Here is a 21,560-nt window from a genome sequence, read left to right as displayed (position 1 = left end):
CCCTATCCTTGCCCTTCGTGTCCTCACCGAACGCAGACGAGAGTTTCGGCAGGGACTGCTTGCAGCCTATGTCGATCTCTGCAAAGCGTTCGATTCAGTGAATCGGGATGTCCTCTGGAGGATTCTTGGTCTTCGTGGGGTGCCAGCAAAACTGATCGATCTGATGTCTGAACTATACTCTGGTACTGAGAGTGCTGTGAAGTGTGGTGGTACCATCTCTGACTTATTTCCAGTTGTTACTGGAGTTCATCAGGGATGTGTACTTGCCCCCACACTTTTCAGCACTTGTATGAACTGGATTTTAGGGAGGATGTCGGAGAGATCAAGCTGCGGTGCATCATTTGAGAATGTCAAGATCTCGGACCTTGATATTGCAGATGATGCAGTCATCTTTGCGGAGACTCTAGACATCCGTTTGGGGGCCCTCGAGGTGCTGAAAGAGGAGTCGGAGCCGCTGGGATTACGAGTTTCTTGGGTCAAAACAAAGATCCAGGCTTTCGGTGACATCTTGAATGCTGCCGTCCTGTCTGTGTCTGTTAATGGTGAGGATGTTGAGGTCGTGGAGAGATTCACTTACCTTGACAGTGATATTCATGTCTCTGCTGGCTGTGAGTCAGAGGTCAATAGACGTCTGGGTCGGGCCTGGGGAGTCATGGATTCACTGGATCATGGGATGTGGCGCTGCCGGTACCTGTGCGGGAGGACGAAAGTCCGAGTCTTCAGGTCCTTGGTACTTCCAGTCTTGCTCTATGGATGCGGGACTTGGACTCTGACCAAGGATCTGAGACGGAGACTTAATTCCTTTGGTACCAGGTCTCTTCGGAGAATCCTTGGCTATCGCTGGTCAGATTTTGTGTCCAACGAGCGGTTGCTCAGAGAGACTCTGATGAGATTTGTTACCTGCAGAGTCCGTGAGCGTCAGTTGCGGCTGTATGGACATGTGGCTCGTTTTCCTGACGCTGATCCTGCTCACCAGATTCTCTCAGCGAGGGAGTCTCATGAGTGGAGGAGGCCAGTGGGCCGACCACGTGCCTCATGGTTGCAACAGGTTGACCATCATCTCAAGGAGATGGGGATGGGCCTGGCATCTGCCTGGGGGATGGCCAGACGGAGGCCCCTGGAGTACCGGCGGAAAGTGGACGCAGCGACGCGCTGTTCTGGCACAGCTCCCATACCTGACCTGACCTGACAATGCCTGGAAGTAATTGACATTGAGCCAATTGCAACTTTTGAATCAGCAGCATAATCCAACTCTGGATTGGAGGAGAATGCACTTTTCTTTTTCCCTTTAGGGTGAGTGAGGAGAGTGGGGGGAGAGCGAGAAGGGGTGGGGGAGAGCGAGAAGGGGGTGGAAAGCGGCGTCTTTACCACACACTATGGGAGGGAGGGGTAGGAGGGGGTAGGAGGAGGGTTATGGGGTGAGAGATAGAGAGAGGGGGAGAGAGCAACAAATGGAGAGAGAGAGAGAGAAAAAGAGAGAAAGAGAAAGAGAAAAAGAGAGAAAGAGAAAGAGAAGAAGAGAGAAAGAGAAAGAGAAAAAGAGAGAAAGAGAAAGAGAAAGAGAAAAAGAGAGAAAGAGCAAAAGAGAGAAAGAGAGAAAGAGAAAAAGAGAAAAAGAGAAAAAGAGAAAAGAGAAAAAGAGAAAAGAGAAAAAGAGAAAAAGAGAAAAAGAGAAAAAGAGAAAGAGAAAGAGAAAGAGAAAGAGAAAGAGAAAGAGAGAGAATATATACATATAGGGGGAGGGGAGTTCGCAAAGAGAAAATATAATACTTTGTGAATAACACACAAACGCACGCACGCACACTTTTCTGATATCGGCAACATTTCGGTAATAAGCATCTGTGCTGATTGGAGTCGGTGTGATGACCAACTGCAGTACATACTGTATACAACCTAAAAACCTCGAGTCACTCTTACTCTTGTTTTTGGTGAATTTCAATAAACAAATTTTCAAAAACAACGTTGCATTGTCGACATTTCAAGGAAATGTGCATGGACATTATTCTTTTTAAATATCTGACAACTGTTGTGATGGGTAACAAAATTTGGATCTGGAATTTCGAAAACAGGTTGAGGTGAAAACCAGTGAGAAACGGCACTGAAATCACGTGTTATCAAATATATTTACCTTTGAAACTCATGCAGAAATCACATAACCTTTCCAAAGCACATCCGATTCATATGAAATAACCAATTGCTTTGGAAACTGCTGCGAGGACAAAGGAAAACCCGATCAAGTGCTTGGAGCGCTGCTGAGGATAAAAGTTAAAACCTACTGTACCGTAAACCTGGACCTCCATCCTCGCCACACCAAGGTAATGTGTAACCCGAGCAGTAATTCTTGACGACATACGTTCCAGGTGCACTCGACTCTGTGAAAGCATCAGTTATATTTGCTTATTCAAATTTAAAGTTCATGGTTTGTTTCCCGTTAACATTAGTAAATCACCGGGTGAGTCGCCTCCACTCCTGCTTGGCAAATGCAGCCTGTCCCAAGTTCCGTACAAAGTTCCGCATGGATAACACAAACGAAAAGGAGACCCACAAAGGCTAACCTTTTTGTGTACATTGTCAAGGCTCCAATGAGAGTTAACACTCAACACACAACAAGGGGGGCAGGAGACAAGAGGGGTGGGAGAGGGAAGGACAAAACAGTGGGGAACAGAGACATGAGGAGATTTGTGGAAGGGAGAGGGATGGGGCAGGGAACACGGGTACACAAGATGGACACCACAGGGACTGTGTGTGTGTGTGTGTGTGTGTGTGTGTGTGTGTGTGTGTGTGTGCATGTGCGTGTGCATGTGCGTGTGCGTGTGTGTGTGTGTGTGGACACCACAGGACCTCACAAGACAGGGAACTTTCGGCAAGGAAGGCAGGGAATTTGAAGGAGGTGGGTTTTCGGTGGATTAACGGGGAAAGAAAAGATCGTGGTTTTGGATGGGGGAAGACAAGAGGTGGTGGTGGACAGCTGTTTTGAAGACTTGGTCGGAAGAATGGGATTGAAAAGAGAGTGGGAGTATATTCTAAAGGCAGGGAAAAAGAGGTATTAAAGAGTGAAGGTGAGCAGTGATTCGTGATTTTGGCAGTTTTACCAGAAGGGGTTTGCTTGTGGACCCTGTGCACCCGATGGAAATATGGTGGGGGACATATCACAGACAGAGAGGGGGTGAGCAAGACCGGAGAGGAGATGGTGGAAGAAAGAAAGACCACGGACTTGGCTCTGGTGAGACAGTAAGAGGCCCAAAGACAGCCTCATCATGGGAGATACCAATAAACCCAAATGCCTTGGTTTCCAAAGCGTGAAGCCGAGAAAGGTGAGAGGCAGGACCACCAGCCCATCGGGGATCAGTACTCCATCGAGCTGCAGATGAAAGCTTTCTATGTGCTCAGGAGCTCAGATGGGCCAAGGAAGGAATTTTATCGACGGAGGCTGCCCAGTCAGCGAATGGCTTTGTAGGCCAGGTTGGAAATGTGGCTTTCCCCAGAAAGATCTTGGCAGATCGTGAGATCCAGAAGCTTGAATGAAAGGACTTCTTCCAGGGATTGTTGAGAAAGCAGATGAGGGGGGTTTCCAAACGGAGCTTTAGGAGAGACATAGTGAGAGTGTGAGATTTGTCAGGATTGAAAGGCATATTCCACGTGTTGGACCAGTTTGTGATTTTATCCAGAGCTGCAGAGAGTGAAGAAGCTGCTGCTTGCCGATCTGAAGAATGACAGATGGTATGGAGGAGGGTGGAGTCATCAGCAAAGTGATAAGGAGGATTTTCCAGAGAGTCGGAGAGATCGTTGATGAAAACCAGAAAAAGAACAGGGCCCAGAACGCTGCCTTGAGGAACTCCAGCCTGGCTAGGAAAAGGTCATGAGAGAACTCCATTTAGGGCCACACGTTTGCTGTGACAGGAGAGGAAGTCTGCGCGCCATGAGTGGAGATGGCCTTGGACACTATAGGAAGAGAGTTTGGTGAGCAGGACAGGGTGCCAGACCATGTCAAAAGCACACGATATATCTTGGGATATAGCTCTGATTTCATGTCCGGCATTGAGGACCTCCATCCATTGTTGGGAGAGCAGAAGCAGCATATCCAGGGTGGAGAGACCTGGTCTGAAACCAAATTGATGTTCGGAAATCAAGCCATTGGAGAAGAGCAAGGAGTTCATATCTGAAGCGATGATGGATTCCATAACCTTGCTGATGATTGGGAGAAGGCTGATTGGTCTGTTGTGACAGGGATCTGTTTTGGACCTTTTTATGCAGAGTGGTTACGTTTCCTCATTTCCAGTCAGACGGCAGGTGACTTTGAGCAAATGAGAGGGTGAATAGAACAGACAGAGGGTGCGCAAGAGCAGAGGGGCGGGTTTTAGGACACGTGGGCTGATGCCGTTTGGACCGGTTGCAGAATCTGAATTGAGGTTTAACAGCAAACTCTCCACTTTGTCAGAAGAAAAGGACACAGAGTCCAGGGACAGCTGGTTGCAACTGAGTCAGATGGGTACAGAAAGTGATGAGTCTTGGAGACAATATTTAGATGCAAACACGGAGTTTAGGCATTCAGCTTTTTTACTTGCAGTGTCAACAGTGCGGCCATTTAAGGTAAGGGAGTGAATGGAGGGGTAACATACACCAGAAACAGATTTGATGAACGCCACCAGGATTTGAAGGAGGGACAGAGGTTGAGTTCAGACTTGAGAGAAGAAAGATGTTGTTTTCTGGCTCTCCTGAGGGTAGATACACAGGTTCCGAGCTTTACGGAAGGAACTGAGATTACCCTCCGTTGCATTTGCTTTCCACGAGGCAAAGGCAAGTTGTTTCCGGACATGGGAACCATGGGAGAGAACCTTCAGTGAACCATGGGAGGAAGGATAGGACCACTGTCGACGAGAGGGGATAAATCTGTGATAGAGAGAGAGAGAGAGCAAGTTTCTTTGAAAGAATTCCCAGGATGAGTTGATGTTGGAGAAAGTAGCAATGGGAGATCAGTGTCGAAGTTTGATGGCTCATTGAAGACCCTGCCAGTTGGACTGAGTGAAATGAAAGACTCGACGGCACTGAGGTCGTTCTCCAACAACAGCCAGAGAGATGTCGACATTGACAAGCATGTGGTCAGAAGAACCGATTGGAGCCGAGGAAGAACAGCAGATATTTTCAGGGAAATTTGTCAAAATCAGATCCAGAAGAGATGGAGCACTGTTGGTTGAGATCCGGGTGGGGAAGTTGACCAATTGAGTCAGTCCCAATGAATCACAGAAGTCTTTTGCTGAAGTGCCATGGCAGGTAGAGAGGTACCCACACCCAGCCAACTGGCATGACGCCAATTGAAGTCACCATATATGAGGGAGAGTTCGGATGAGAGTATAGAAGTTGGTCCATGTTTTCAGATTGTGAGGTGTAAATGGAGTCATCACTGTTCGGTGCACGGTACAGCACACATGGAAACATGAGGTGGGAGTGGAGGGAAAGCTGCAGCCAGAGGTATTCCTGGGGGCATGGGGGAGTGAGTGCAGTGCACGGACAGTGAGGAATGGAGTCTTTGATGAAGAGAGCAACTCCTCCACCAGGACGAGGTTCAGGTCTGTCATAACGGAGGAGGGAGTAACCAGGGAGAGATACGAGGGAGTCAGAGACATCTTGAAGGATGAAAGTTTCTGTTTGGCAAACCAGACCGAATATGCCTGTGACAACCTGAATGGAAAGATGTCAGGTTTGAGCGAAGGCCCCGGATCATACTGTTAGGGAAGATGGAGGGACGAGGCTTTGGATGCAAGGGAGGAGGGGGGAGGGAGGTAAGGAGAGTTGTTGAAAGAGTGTGGGAGATTGCAGAAGATCTTGGGGAGAGGGCCAGATGAGGAGGAGAAAAGGTGCTGTGGTGCTGCGTTGAGGTACAGTGGGGAGTAATGAGAGGGGGCAGAAGGCAGTTAAGAATTTGAGGTGGATTGATGGAATGGAGGAGAGAGGGCAGAGGAAGGCAGCAGCGCGATGGATGTGGGGGGGGGGACTTTGAGAAGGGGGAGTGAGGGGTTGATTATGGGGTGAAGGGTGAGAGTTGAGGGAGATCGATGAGAACCTTTAAATCATCATCACACCATTTGAAAGCTTTTATCCCTGAGCAGGGGTCAGCTTTTTGCGGGTTCCAATAATGGTACCTTTTCTTGTGGCAGTTTTTACGGCCGGTTGCCCTTCCTGACACCAACCCTTCAGTCACCTTCGATCCTGAAGGGATAATTACCACGATACTGGTGCTCATTTCGCCGACCTTCAGAAGGATGACATGCTGAGTCAACCCCCTAATGCGAACTCAGCAGCAAGTGGGGCTCAAACTCAGGACCCCAAGAATCCCAAGCCACCGACTTAACCACTAAGCCACACCAGGCTCATTGTGAGAACCTTTAAATATCCTTTAAATGTGGAATTAAAGTGAAATCTTCGATCACAAGGTCGAAGGATGTTACTTGTTTTTGTATTTTTTATAATCACAACAAAGTCCACCTTTTCTTTGGGGGAGTGGGGGGGGTGACGGGGAGTGTGGGTGTGCATCCATCTGTTGTACATCTCAGCAAAGTGATCAATGATGGCATTCTCCGACACGTCATTGCTGTCTGTAAGTAATGCTTGTTCCATGTTCATGTGTCTGATGATGAATCAAGTCGGATTTCAATCATAATGTGGCCTATCGTAGCCAAGGGGTTAAAACAGATTTGCAGCACATGCCCCATGGGACAGTGCCCAGCATTGCCTCTGATCTCAGGGAAAATAAATTTCAAATGGAAATGTTAAAAGGAAGAACAAAAGGACTGAGAAGGATCGACATTCAGGGAGGGGTATCTGACGACACTTCACCCGATATCAGTTGTAGAATTATGGACATAAGAAAGCACGAGTGAAATTAAGAGGATATCTGGAAATAATGGTTGGATAAATGTGTTTCACCGAATTGAACAGGAGGAATCACGAACAATGACTCAGGTGGGAACACCAGTGAGGACAATCCAAAATAGACATCTTCAGCACTGCATATTATTTGATCGTTCTGAGATTGTTTAAAATGTTTCTAAAATGTGGTTTCTTACCTGGATAGTTGTTGCACTTTCACGTTTCTTTTTCATATCGTTCCCGGCTCAGTATCCACTCACCGACTTCAATGACGACGACTGCTTCTTCCTTGGCAGGGAAAAGCAGGAAGTGACTCTTCACCCCACTTCTCTCAAGCCTGTGGGAAGACACCACATCATCATAACGTGGACATGTATTCTTGGTAGTTTTTGACCTCAAACCATGTGGGGCTCACTGCCCTCATCATAATCCACTCGGATTCCCAAAAATCTACCCACCCATATCGGTGGAACTTCAGAGCTGAGTCTCGATCGTATTTGGGACTGAAACATGGACTACAAGAGCTGCTGATATGTACAAGAACATCTGCTGATATGTTCCTGATCGCTCCGAGAACTTGATCACGAGGAATCCACATAGTTTGTTTCTCTGTTTGTTTGTTTGTCTGTCTGTCTGTTAGCAACTTTCCGGTAAAACGGCTTTAGCAAACACTATTAAATTTAATCCACAGGTGGGCAATGAAGTTTGGACGACCCCATTAACTTTTGGGTCCAATTGGATCAAAGGTCAAGGTCAAGGTCACGAAAAGATCAAAATCGTTTTTTGCTCATAACTTCGTCAAAAATGATCTGATTTACTTCAAACGCAGCTGATAGTGAACCTTATTGTATTTGTCACTTATAATTATACCCATTCCTATGGTGAAAAATGCATATTTGTGAAGATCGGAAGGGTCCGAAGTTTTGGGGGTCATGGTCATCGGTCAACATTACAAATTTTCCATTATAGATCAAAAAAGGTTCGGAATATGCATGTTTACCATGGAAGACATATATCAAGTCCTTTATTGGCTTTCATTTGACACCATGACCATTGACCTTACGTGGCCTTGAAAGGTCAAAATCTTTTTTGCTCATAACTTCATCAAAAATGTTTTAATTGACTTCAAACTGAGACGAAAATATTCCTTATTATCGACATTCAGGTTAAGGATGTATCAAATTTAAATTTGATCCCCAAAATAACTTTATGCCTTAAATGGGTGGGATTTGTTGTGCCTGGCACCACTTGTTATTATTTTGCTTTTGGCCCCATCTGTCAAAGATGAAGAATCACTTGAAAATTTTTGTCTCCAATTCTGGATTCATATCTTCACCAAAATCGAATCAATTTGCCATTGTCTCTCACCCAACCTGTACACCAAGTTTCGGCCGGATCCGTCCGCAACAGTTTGAGCTATCGTACTATATATCCTTTTTCGCCCCATTTCCCAATGGTGAAGAATCACTAAAAATTCCAGTCGTCAGATTTAGATCTTCACCAAAGTCGAATCAGTTCGGCCTTATCACACACCCAACCTGCCGACAAAATTTCATCAGAATCTGTCCACAACCTTTTGACACATCCTGCACACAAACAAACACACAAACAGGGGTGAAAACATAACCTCCTTCCACCTTCTGTGGTGGAGGTATTCAGAGTATTTTTGGAGAGAAATGAAAGATTTTTCTCTTTTCACCAACAGTGACATGTTGAGCATTCCCGCGTGAACCCAGGACTCATTATGTGGGAAACACAGATTCAAATCCACACATGATATTCGTTTGTTCCTGGTCTGGTTCTTGCATTCCTGGTCCTCTTGTTTTGGTCAGAGAAAGGAACTCCGGCGTGTTACATCATGGAAAGTTAGTTTGTTGATGGTCGAGCAGGAAATTTCAAATGTAAACATTTTAGAAAGGTGGAAAAAGGGCCAAAAAGGATGTACATGAGGGGGGGGCGTGGGGGAGGGGTATCTTACTCTTTCTCACTCGATATCATTTGTTGATTAGAGTTCACAGAACATGTTCACCCACATTGTCTTGAGAAACAAGGACATGGACATGGTCTCCGACCCAAAAATCTGATTGGTCCTGATGACATTAAATGCTGTTATATTTTGTCCAAGAACTGTTGAACGGAATAACTGAAAAAAAGACTGAATATGTGCACGTGTCCGATCGGGACAAATTCAGAGACAAAATTCTGTTAAACTGTAAACTTGTCTTCATATTCATGTTCTGATTCGTGTTCAAAATATAACATTCAATTTAAATAAGTTCTTCCTCCATCATAAACTGAGAAGATGGACAGACACACATGAACTGATTGTGAAACTCCACTGTTTTGCTTCGTGTGTGTGTGTGTGTGTGTGTGTGTGTGTGTGTGTGTGTGTGTGTGTGTGTGTGTGTGTGTGTGTGTGTGTGTGTGTGTGTGTGTGTGTGTGTGTGTGTGTGTGTGTGTGTGTGTGTGTGTGTGTGTGTGGTAAATATTAGAAGTGTAGAGTGTAGTTATATATCTGAATTACAAGGATATCTGTAAATAATGGAGAGGTGAATGTGTTTCATGGGATTGAACTGAAGGAATCATGAACAATGGACCCAGGTGGGAACACCAGCGAGATCAATCCAAAATTAACATCTTCATCACTGTAGATTATTTCATAGTTTAGAGATTGTTAAAATGTTTGTAAAATGTGGTTTCTGACCTGGATGGTTGTTGCACTTGTGGATGGTTGTTGCACTTGGGTGCATCTTTTTCAAATCGTTTCTCCCTCCGTGTCCTCTGTAACCTGGTTGGATGATGATGACTGCCCCTTCCTTGGAAGGATCCACCAGGAAATTACCCTTCACCCCCCTTCTCTCATGTCTGTGGGAAGGTACCCACAACATCACAAAGTGGAGTCGGTTTCTTCATGGATTTCAAACTCGCATCACATGATGCAGTGCCACAATCAAGACCCAAACGATGTCGAATAACTTTCCCCATCTGCACTCGGCGCTGGTGTTCAAGATCGAAGTCTCGATCATATTTGGGACATAAACCTGGACTTCGAGAGCTCGGCCTGCTGGAATGACCCTGATGGCTCAGAGAACCTGATTGAGAGGAAGTCATGTTGTTTGTAACTTTGTCAGCTGCTGGTTCCTCCTGAAATGGAACGATGTTCTCATGGTGGGTTTTCTTCAGATGGTTCCTTGTTCTGTTGCCACGGAAGTTTGTCTGCAGAGAAAAGGGCAGATTAAAATGATTCAACCAATCACAGTGGATAAGGATTTGGATTAACATCAGTTTGAGATGGTCATCAGGTAGTTGTTAAATTAATATATTTTGCAGCCTTCCACAGCAGATGGTTGAAGAATCAGGTGACAGGCATTGTGGGTATATTTCTGAACAATCTAAACTTCATGCATGTGATCTGATTACAGGAGCTATTTGTATTTTTAAACTTGAACAATAACAAAGAAAAGGACAAACAACAATATTGGAAATAAAGTACGATTGGAGAGAAGTGAAAGATTTCTCCATTATAACTAACGGTGAGCTGTTTGGTATTCCCATCTGAACCCAGGGCTCATGATGTGAGAAACCCAGGTTAAAATCCAGACACTATGTTGGTTTGTTCCTGGTCTGATTAACATCCGCATAATTCAGAGAAAGAGACTCCGTGTGTCATTATGTCATGAAAGGCTCCTTGCTCGATATTGGAGCAGAAAATTTGAAATGTAAATGATCAAGAAAGGTGGAAAAAGGACCAAAACGGATGTACATGGAGGGAGAGGGGAAAGAGGGTTGTGTTTCTCTTCCTCGATCGATATCATTTGTCGACTGGAGAGTTCATCGAACACGTTAACCCACGCTGTCCTGAGAAACAAGGACATGTACGTGGTCTCCGAACGGCAAATCTGATTGGTCCTGTTGACATAAAATGTCGAACCATTTTGTCCAAGTACTGCTAAACGGAAGGGTTGTGAAAGTACTAAAAAGGTGACTTGTGTTCCTCACTGTTGAAGTGAACAATTAAATGAAAATAAAATAAAGATTTCAAAGGCTGCACTTCCAGAAGTTTACTGTTGTTGACGCAGCATCATTTACACCATCTTATCGAACACATTATATTCGTTATTTGTGTTTGTTGTTTGTGTTCTTTATGAAGTCCCAAAAACACAGTGAGTTTCCTGTTGGGATTTGATTTTCAATCTTGTTTGACTGCCAGACAAACAAAGAATAAAAAATTATTTCACTCCTCTCTGCACACGTGGGATCAGGACAAATTCAGAGCCAAAGTTCTGTTACACTACAAGTTCGTTTTCCTGTTCACGTTCCGATTTTGTTCAAAATATAACATTCAATTTAAATCAGTTCTTCCTTTATCAGAAACTGATAAGATGGAAAGAGATTGAACCAGGTGTTTAACCCCGCTGTGCGCTGCATGTGTGTTGGGTAAATATTGGAAGTGTTGAGTGTAATATTATATAAATTACAAGGAAATCTGGAAATAATGGAGAGGTGAATGTGTTTTATGGGATTTAACTGGAGGAATCATGAACAATGGATCAGGAGGGAACACCAGCGAGGTCAATCCAAAATTTACATCTTCATCACTGTCAATTATTTCAGAGTTTCGAGATTGTTAAAATGTTTATAAAATGTGGTTTCTTACCGGGATGGTTGTTGCACTTTGGTGCTTCTTCTTCAAATCGTTTCGAACCAGGTATCCTCTGCAACCTGCTTGGATGATAACGACTGCTTCCTCCTTGGCAGGGTAAACCAGGACATTATTCTTCACCCCCCTTCTCTTTTGTCCATGGGAAGGCACCACAACATCACAAAGTGGAGTCGGGTTCTTCATGGATTTCAAACTCGCATCACATGATGCAGTGCCACAATCAAGACCCAAACGAAGTGGAATAACTTTCCCCATCTGCACTCGGCGCTGGTGTTCAAGATCGAAGTCTCGATCATATTTGGGACATAAACCTGGACTTCCAGAACTCGGCCTGCTGGAATGACCCTGATGGCTCAGAGAACCTGACTGAGAGGAAGTCATGTTGTTTGTAACTTTGTAAACAGCTGGTTCCTCCTGAAATGGAACGATGTTCTCATTGTGAGTTTTCTTCAGATGGTTCCTTGTTCTGTAGCCACGGTAGTTTGTCTGCAGAGAAAAGGGCAGATTAAAATGATGGGAGAAGCTTCATTCAACCAATCACATTGGATAAGGATTTGGATAAACATCAGTTGGAGATGTTATCTGTTTGTTGTTAAATTAAGATATGTTACAGCCATCCACAGCAGATGGTTGAACAATCACGTGACAGGCATTGCAGGTCTGTTCCTCAAAAATCTAAACGTTACACACATGATCTGATTCCAGGAGTTATTTTCATTTTTACAGTGAGTGATGATAAAGACCCTGTCACACACCCAACCTGTCCACCAAATTTCATCTGGATCTGTCCACAACTTTTTGAGGTTTCATGCACACAGACAGGAAGGGGTGAAAAAAATATCCTCCTTCAGCTTCGGTGGCGGAGGTTAATATGGGAAACGAGACCAGCACTCGTACCGTAGTTCATTGAACACACGACAATTGTGGCCCAGATACCCGAATCATCCTTGCACCCTATTATATCACACACAATGCCATTATCCGAAGCTTTATTGATGTTTGGAATGTTTAACAACCACTTTTGTTCACATCAAGGCTAAATTGTATCAATGGAGGTGAATATGAAAAACAATTCAAACTAGATTCTCCATGTCGAGTCGATCAAATGTATGAACTTTCACTTTCGATCTGTTTCACTGTTATGGAGAAGATTTTTTTTTAACATCATTCTTTTCAATCCAACATGGCTGCCAGACCACGTGACTGATGTCAAAAATTTACTTCTTCCCTCACATCGGGTCGTAGATCAGATTCATGAAGTTTCAGATTTTTCGAATAAGGATTTTGATTCAACAAATTATGGCTGGAATACCACTTCACCAATGATGTCATCGTTGTGACCCAAAATACCCTAGGGGAGATCACGACATTTTTTTTTGAAAACATTGTCGAGGATTGTGTAAGAGCAAACATACAGAACACACAACAAGGTGAGCAGGAGACAAGAGGGGTGAGCAACAGAATTACAAAACAGTGGGGAACAGAGACATTAGGAGATCTGTGGAAGGGAGAGGGATGGGGCACGGCACGTGAGTAAACAAGATGGTACTTCAGGGACTTTCAGGAAGGAAAGCAGGGAATTTGAAGGTGGTGGGTATGGGGTGGATGAAAGGGGGTAGAAAAGATCGTGGGTTTGTATGGGGAAAGATAAGAGATGGTGGTGAACAGCTGCTTTGAAGACCTGAAGCAAAGAATGGGATTGAAGAGAGTGTGGGAGATTGTTGCGGAGGTGGGAAAAAACAGAGGAATGAAAGAATGAAGGTGAGCAGTGATTCTTGATTTTGGCAGTTTCAACAGAAGGGGTTTTTTGGCAGACCTTTAGCACACTGTGGAAATATAGGGGAAATGGAGGGGGGGGTAGAGCACAGCCAGAGCAGTGGAGGGGGAAGCAAGACCGGAGAGGAGAGAGTCGAAGATAGACATGTTCCAAGTGTTTCACCAGCAAGTGATTGTATCCAGATCTGCAGAGGGTGAAGAGGCTGCTGTCTGCCGACCAGAGAGATGAGAGATGCCACGGCAGAGGGTGAAGTCATCAGCAAAGAGATAAAGAGGATTTTCAAGAGAATCGGAGAAATCATTGATGAAAACCAGAAAAAAGCACGGGGCCCAGAACACTTGGACAGGAAGAGGAGGTGAGAGAGAGAGAGAGAGAGAGAGAGAGAGAGAGAGAGAGAGAGAGAGAGAGAGAGAGAGAGAGAGAGAGAGAGAGAGAGAGAGAGAGAGAGAGAGAGAGACAGAGAGAGAGACAGAGAGAGAGACAGAGAGAGAGAGAGAGACAGAGAGAGAGAGAGAGAGAGAGAGAGAGACAGAGAGAGAGAGAGAGAGAGAGAGAGAGAGAGAGAGAGAGAGAGAGAGAGAGAGAGAGAGAGAGAGAGAGAGAGAGAGAGAGAGAGAGAGAGAGAGAGAGAGAGAGAGAGAGAGAGAGAGAGAGAGAGAGAGAGAGAGAGCGCGCGTGCCATGAAGAGCCATGCATCAACCGTAACAGAAGAAGAAGCCTGCGAGCCATGAGTGGGGATTGCCTTGGATACCATAAGAGGAGAGTTTGCTGATCAATGCAGGATGCCAGGCCGTATTGAAAGCTCATGATATGTCGATGGAGATGGCTCTGATCTCATGTCTGCTATTAAGGTCCTCCATATATTGTTCGGAAAGCAGAAGCAGCATGTCCAGGTGAGAGCGACGTGGTCTGAATCCAAATTGATGATCGAAAATCAAGCCGTTGGAGAAGAGGAATGATTTAATGTCGGAAACAATGATGCATTCCATGACCTTGCTGATGACTGGGAGCAGGCTGATTGATCTGCAGCTGCAGGGATCAGTTTTTACACCTTTTTAAGAAGAGCGGTGAGGTTTGCATATTTGAAAGCAGATGGGAGATGACGTTGAGCAAATCAGAAGGTGAAAAGAACAGAGAGAGGGTGAGCAGGAACAGCAGTGCAGGTTTTTAGGACACATCGGCTGATGCTATCCTGACTGGTTGCAGAATCAGTCATGGTTTGACGTAAGGGAGGGGATGGAGGGGAAACATACACCAGAATCAGACTTAACCAGATGCCACCAGTATTTGGAGGATGGAGACAGGTTTGAGAGTTCAGACTACAGATGAGAAAGATTCCTGGCTCTCCTGAGGGGAGATACACACTTATTCCGAACGTTGTGGAAGGAATTGAGATTGCCTTCACTTGGATTTGCTTTTCATGAAGCGAAGGCAAGTTATTTCAGGACAACAGCCTCGCCACAAGCTTCAATGTTCCATGGGCTGGATGAAGGGTAGGACAACTGAAGATGAGATGGGATAAATCTGTGCATGAGAGAGAGCAAGTTTCTTTGAAAGAATTCCCAGGATGAGTTAATGTCGGAGATAGGAGAAATTGGAGACCAGTCTCGAAGTTTGATGGCTGCTTGAAGTCTTTGCCAGTCGGCCTGAGTGAAATTGCAGACTCGTCGGTGCTAAGATGGTTCTCCAAGAACAGCCAGAGATGACCACTTCAACAATCACTTGGTCACATGAACCGATTGCAGCAAGAGAAGAACAGCAGAGATTAGAGGTGAAATTGGTCAAAATCAAATCCAGGAAAGAAGGAGTGCTTTTGGATGAGATCTTGGTCGGGAAGTTTACAGAATGATTCAGTCCCAATAGTTCTGCAGCACAGCAAACCAATTGTTCGATTTTTCATAAAAGTACCAAAATTGGTACATATGTTGAGTGATGTATTCTGAACAATTCTGGATATGGAGCCACAAGAGATTTTGCCTTGGTCAGCTTTGGCGGCCATTTTCCAAAATGGCCGCCATTCTACTTCAACAACATGGGATATCTGTCATTGTTATTCTCTTTGTAGGTTTCTCAGAGGTGATAAATACTCCATGTGATGTGCATTTACAAAGGAAAACAATACGAATGTCATTTGTGTTGATTTATTATATTTCCAACCATTGTATTGGGGAAAAAATGTTCATTTTTATAGGAAAATCCATTTTCGCTCACAGCATCAGTGACAGGTTCAGAATTCAAGTTCGAACCGTAGACACCGACGTCGTCGTCTTGGAAGTGATGGCAGCCCAGGCACTAACATGCGTGGATGAACTCTGGATTTCCTTTGGGATGGACAAGAACTAGCGCTACGTCCCTGCCCATGAAATAGCTGCCTCCCTTGGTCCACAGAAGGCACGTGCCCTCCCTGTCTTCCACGCCATGACCGGATGTGACACGGTATCAGCATTCGTGGGACATGGGAAGAAATCTGCCTGGGCCACATGGAACTCGTTTCCAGAACTGACAGGTTATCTTGTGACCCTGACCACCACGCCAGTCAACATCCAGGATGACACAATGCACTACAATGAAAGGTTTGTGGTGCTCCTCTTTAACCGCACCAGTCCATATACGGACGTCAATGAGGCCAGAAAGAAACTTAGCCAAGAGGAACTCCGTCCAGCGCATCCCACCTCCCTATGATGCTTTGCAACAGCAAGTGAAGAGATCAGTCTTCCAGGGTGGCTATGGCTGGTGGCAAACAGAGGATGGGACCTACGAACCACTCTGGACCAGACTCCCTGAGGCTTCAAAAAGCTGCTTCGAGCTGGTGTCGTGCGGCTGCAAAAAAGGCTGAAGAAACCGCTGCAAATGCAAGAAGGCTAATCTGCAATGCACTGGACTGCGTGCTTGTGAAGGATAATGCCAGTCGACAGACGCAGTAGACACCGACTGAGATATCGGCCTTGCTTAGAATGTACTAATGCAAAGTCGCATTGCTTGTAAAAGTGTTGACTTCTTGATCCAGAGCCAGTACACTTGAGCTCAGAAACTCATATTGGACTAGACTGATGTATGCGTGTACCATGTGTCCTGGTCGATGGTAGTAGACAGTAAACCGTAGCCGCTTCAAAGTGAAGTGTGCAATAATTTGACGACATTTTCTGAGTTTGTCATTGTCACGATTATCAGTTCCCTTTTCAAAATAGAGTAAAGTATGTAATCTATAATGCAATTTTTGTTGATTCCAAACCCACTGAATGTGATGAATATCATTTCTCTTGTTCTCAAGGCAATAATGGGTTCATTTCAGCAAAAAGTTTCAGGAGAGCAGCAGTTTACAAATCAAATAATGGCTTTTTTTACCGAAAATAATGGCTCAAAAGATTTGAATTCGCCTTTTCATGGTCAATTTACTGAATTTTACACTTTCCATATATCTACCACCAATACTATAAGAAAATAAGAGCTTATAGCCAATTTCACTGAAGTAGAATGGAGACCATTTTGGAAAATGCTCGCCGAAGCTGACCAAGGCACATTCTCGGGTGGCTCCATGTCTAGAATTTTTCGGAATACATTATTCAACATGTGTACCAATTTTGGTGCTTTATGCAAATTGGAACAATTGATCTGAAATATTAGACGACGCTGCAGGACCACAATGAGTCGCAGAAGTCCTTTGCTGAAGTGTAATGTCAGGTGCGAGACATACCCACACCCAGCCAACTGGCATGATGACAATTGACATCAAAACATATGAGGAAGAGAGAGTTTGGATGAATGGATAGAAGTTGGTCCATGTTTTCGGCGAGCGAGATGTAAATGGAGGAAGTGACATCACTGCTTGGTGGACAGTACAACACACTTTCAAGTAGAGGTGTGATCGGAGGGGAAGCCGTAGCCAGAAGTATTCCTGGGGGTATGGACGAGTGAGGGCAGTGCATGGAAAGTGAGGAATAGAGATTTTGATAAAGAGTGCAACTCTTCCGCCAGGGCGAGGCTCGGGTCTATGACACCGGAGAACGGATCAACCAGGGAGAGAAATTAAGGAGTCAGAGACGTCTTGAAGGAGGAACGTTTCTGTTCAGCAGATTATGTCTGGTTTGTAAGTGGGAACCTGCGTGGAGAGATCAGTCAGGTTAGAGCAAAGGCCCTGGATGTTTGAGGTCCACAATGTTAAGGAAGAGTAAAGGGAGGAGGCTATGGATGCAGGAGAGGGGAGGGGGAAGAAGGGAGAGATGTGGACAGTGTGTTAGAGATTGCAGGAGAGTGCCGGATGTGGAGGTGGACGAATGGCTTGGTGGTGATGGGCTGTGGCACAGTGGGGAGTAACAAGAGAGGGGGCAGATGGAAGTCGGCGATTGGAGGAGGTGGAGAAATGCGTTTGAAGAGAGAGAGGGTGGGAGAAGGAGGCAGCTTTGTGGATGTGAGGGGGGGCAGTTTTGAGAAGGGGGAGTGCACAAGGAGATTTGAAAGGGACAAGCAAGGGGGAAATTGGAGGGAGGAGGGGGAGAGAGAGAATTTAGGGAGAAGGGTGAGGGGGAAGGACAGGGAGGGAGGGAAGTGAAGTTTGCTTTGAAGAGGGAGGAAGCAGCTGATTTGAGAGGGAGGGTTGAGAGGGAAGCTTTTAGAGGGAAGGGAGACAATGAGAACAGGCATGGCAATGGGGGAGGAGGGAGAAGGGAGATTGCGAAGAGGGGAAGGATGAGACTGGGTATTGGTATGGAAAAGATGGGAGCAGCTAAGTTGGAGGAACAAGATTTGAGGAGTTGGGAAGAGTGGGAGGTATGATGAGAGGAAAGATAGAGCACATTTGAGATGTTGAGGAGTGTCCTGAATGAGAGAATGAGATATTTGTTCAGTTGGAAAGGAAACCACAGATGTTTGAACACGACAGTTTTGGATACCAGAGGGGGAGCTGTTCGGAAAGCAGAGGGCAGTGGAGAGGTGCAAAGAGAAGGTACGATGGGGGACAACATGGGAGGAGTAAGGAGGGTATGTAACAGGAGAAGAGTGAGGAGGAGGTAGGTTTAAGGAAATTGGGTGAATTTGCACTGAAGTTGGATAAAAGAACGATTGATGGAAAACAAACAAGCATTGCAACATGGTTTTTTTTATTAACTTGTAGGTCAGAGATACGTTGAAATAGGTTGGAAGATGGATCGAGTGCAGGAGAGTTGAAAGAATGGAGAGGTCCACCAGGAAGAGAGATAATCTCCAGTAGAGGTGCACCAGGGAGAGAGAGATTCATAGAACACATGATACCACGCTGTCTTGAGAAACAAGGACACGGGCGGCATCTACAAGCAGCAAATTTCATTGGTCGTGATGACACATAATGATGTGATATTTTGTCCAACTCCTGCTGAAATGGAAGGGTTTTGTAAGTACTCAGAAGGCGTTTTGTGTTCCTCACATAACAATAATTAAACTATTATTTTGTGTTAAAATAACAAGAATATAATTTCATTTCAATAAAATAAAGATTTAACAGGTTGAAGAAAAAAATTCCAGTTTACCGACGTTGAGAAGGTGTCCATCACACCACCGTATTTTACACGTTACATTAGTTATTTGTGTCTGTTGCTTGTGTCCTTTATGATGTCCTTAAACAGAGTTTCCTGTCTGGAATGATTTTCAATCTTGTTTGACTGCCAGACAGGCAGAAATAATAAAGAAATGTCACTCCTTTATGATGTCCACTGTCACTCCTAAACGCTGCCAATACGCCATTTTCCGGCAGCTGTAAATTTGAAACACATTCAGTAAGTAATGTGTTCGTCCGGAAGACATCAATCAAATACGTCTACATACGTCAAGATGCGTTGGAGGTACGTTACACATACATTCAAAGCACGTTACTCAGGTTAGAAATAAGTTTTGGGTACGCTAAGCATTACCTCGACGTGTTTAGACTTATGAGTAACTTACAAGTAACGTGTGTCGACGTGTGCCAACGATCGCATTACGTGCCTCGACGTGGTCAACGAACGTGTAACATGCCTATAACACGTTACTCAAAGGTTATAAATAAGTTTCAGGTACGCTAATCATGACCTCGACGCGTTTCGACTTATGAGTAACTTACAAGTAATGTGTGTCAACGATCGCAGAACGTGCATTCAACTTATTCCCAGCATATGCGGAACGTGTGAGCCATACGTCGTAAAATTTCAAGCATGCTAAAATTTGCGGACAACCGCAAAGTACAACGATTAAAGCCAGCGTACTATGACGTATGGCAGTGTTTTTCAGCGTGCTCTTAACGCATACACAACTTACCCATAACGTATTCGACATGTGCCAGCGTTTTAGACAAATTTTTCATAAATCGGCATAGCTGGCTAAATCGTCAAGGTGTGACAGCCCCTTAAGGGGTAACCATGTGATCTCCAATTAAACGGAATAATTGGACGATAGACACTGGAACTCATGGTTAACTGGGTGGCATTTGTGGTTTTAAAACAACCCACCGTACCACAACGTTAATTATGAGCGGTGGTCCCAGGTCGGCTCTTTCGAGGACGATCGGGGATTAATCCCCCTAAGTGACAAGCTGGTGTCTCGGAACCCGTGGCCGCAACAATTATATATATATATATATATATATATATATATATATATATATATATATATATATATATATGTATATATATATATATATATATATAGTTGCAGGCCAGGGGTCGTTGGTGAGAACGACCGCTAGGTAAGGGAGGTGACACCGTCTCCCACCAGACTCCCCGGAATTGTAGGCCGTCGCTCCGGATAATTCCGTGAGCCACGGGTCACAGAACCAACCATGGTCAGCAATATCTCGATCGCGGGGCGTAGGGTTATTAGTCTCGAGCCAAAGTCCCAAAGTATCCACGCAATCTTGTCTACCAGGGATCTACGCCCTTGGAACACCTGGTCGAACCGGATTTACTCTACCAGCAGCGGTAAATTCACACTACCGACTAACGCTTTTCCACCTACCTTTCCGGCTCGTTGCAGTCGAGCGGCGCCTGCCCAGGACGTTCCGGGTGTGATAGACCGATCACTGGGGATGAAACCCCACTTATACTCAGACCCGGACCATGCTGGACCAAATAAAGAAAGGACGGAAACAAACTGGGAACATTTCTAAAAATACCCCCGAGCGGGAGTGCCGGTCATCTCTGCCAGAGGTCGAAAGTAACTCTGTGTCAGACTGGAGTCGGGGCAGTTCAGAAATTACGTACGCTCTACTTCTTGGTTTCAAAACCACGCACCCCGCTCTGTATGCAGGCAAGTGACCACCCACCCACCCCCCTCTGTATGCAGGCTCGTGACAACCCACCCACCCCCCACTGTATACAGGCCGGTGACCACCCACCCACCCCCAAATGAGTCTCATATCACATCACAATACTGGAAGATTACAACGAACTGTAGATTTATCTCAAATGCATCAGTAATTATTAACTACGGTAATACAGTAATATGGAACAATTATTGACGTCCACGGATTCAACATCATGTCGAAAATGTTCCTGTGAACGGGGATATTTTTCCCCCTCGCGATGACGACAGGCACACCTTAATCTTCTGAAACGCTTTCATGTAGTCCGACACTGCTTTCATAAAGTATGTATGCAGCCGTCGTACCACCCACTCGCCGCTGTACGCAGCCCGTATGCGGGCTTTAAACCACCCACCCCCCTCATTTTTGTATGTACTTTCTGAATGGCCCATACGGGGCAAAAATATACAGAAATTTGCGCAGGACCCAGAGCATCTTCAGAGATTGGCGCCGGCCTCCGGATGACCATTTCAAATTAGCACCGGACATGTAAGAATCAGAGCGAAGTTTGAAGGGCTATAAAATCGGAACGAGAGCAAATTTCAAAAAAATGGCTCGTGTTGTTCTCGATAATAGTCCGTCGTATCTGAATCAACTGATAACATTTGATCTGTCTTGATAAATGCGGGAGGAGATACGATTTGAAATCGACGATTTTCACAACTTTGACAGCCGCGTGACCTTGACCTCGACCTTGGACGACCTTGAAAGTTATATCGTTGTGCATGTCTCATCGACCTCTATCCATTCCACCATTGGTTATTTGTCTCTCCTCGGTTTGATTGTGGACGGATGTATGGACGGAGGAACAGACGGACAGATGGACGGACGGACGGGCGGACAGACTTCGAGACTGGCTTTATTAGGTCATCTCTACTGATATAATAGAGATGACCTAATAATGTATTTAAAATAAAAGACAAAGGCAAGAAGATTACAACGGCATA

The 21,560-nt window shown here is 45.1% G+C and overlaps 1 pseudogene; it reads right to left on the bottom strand.

Moving 5' to 3' along the window:
• Positions 1–9,479: 9,479 nt before the first annotated feature.
• LOC147025434 (uncharacterized) lies at positions 9,480–20,873 on the bottom strand (annotated as a pseudogene).
• Between the last annotated feature and the right edge of the window lie 687 nt (positions 20,874–21,560).

This window comes from Eptatretus burgeri, chromosome 6 (assembly GCF_056783735.1).
Source record: "Eptatretus burgeri isolate ZD-2024b chromosome 6, Ebu_testis_v1, whole genome shotgun sequence".
NCBI classification, from domain to species: Eukaryota; Metazoa; Chordata; class Myxini; order Myxiniformes; family Myxinidae; genus Eptatretus; species Eptatretus burgeri.
This window is presented reverse-complemented; position numbering and strand designations above follow the sequence as displayed.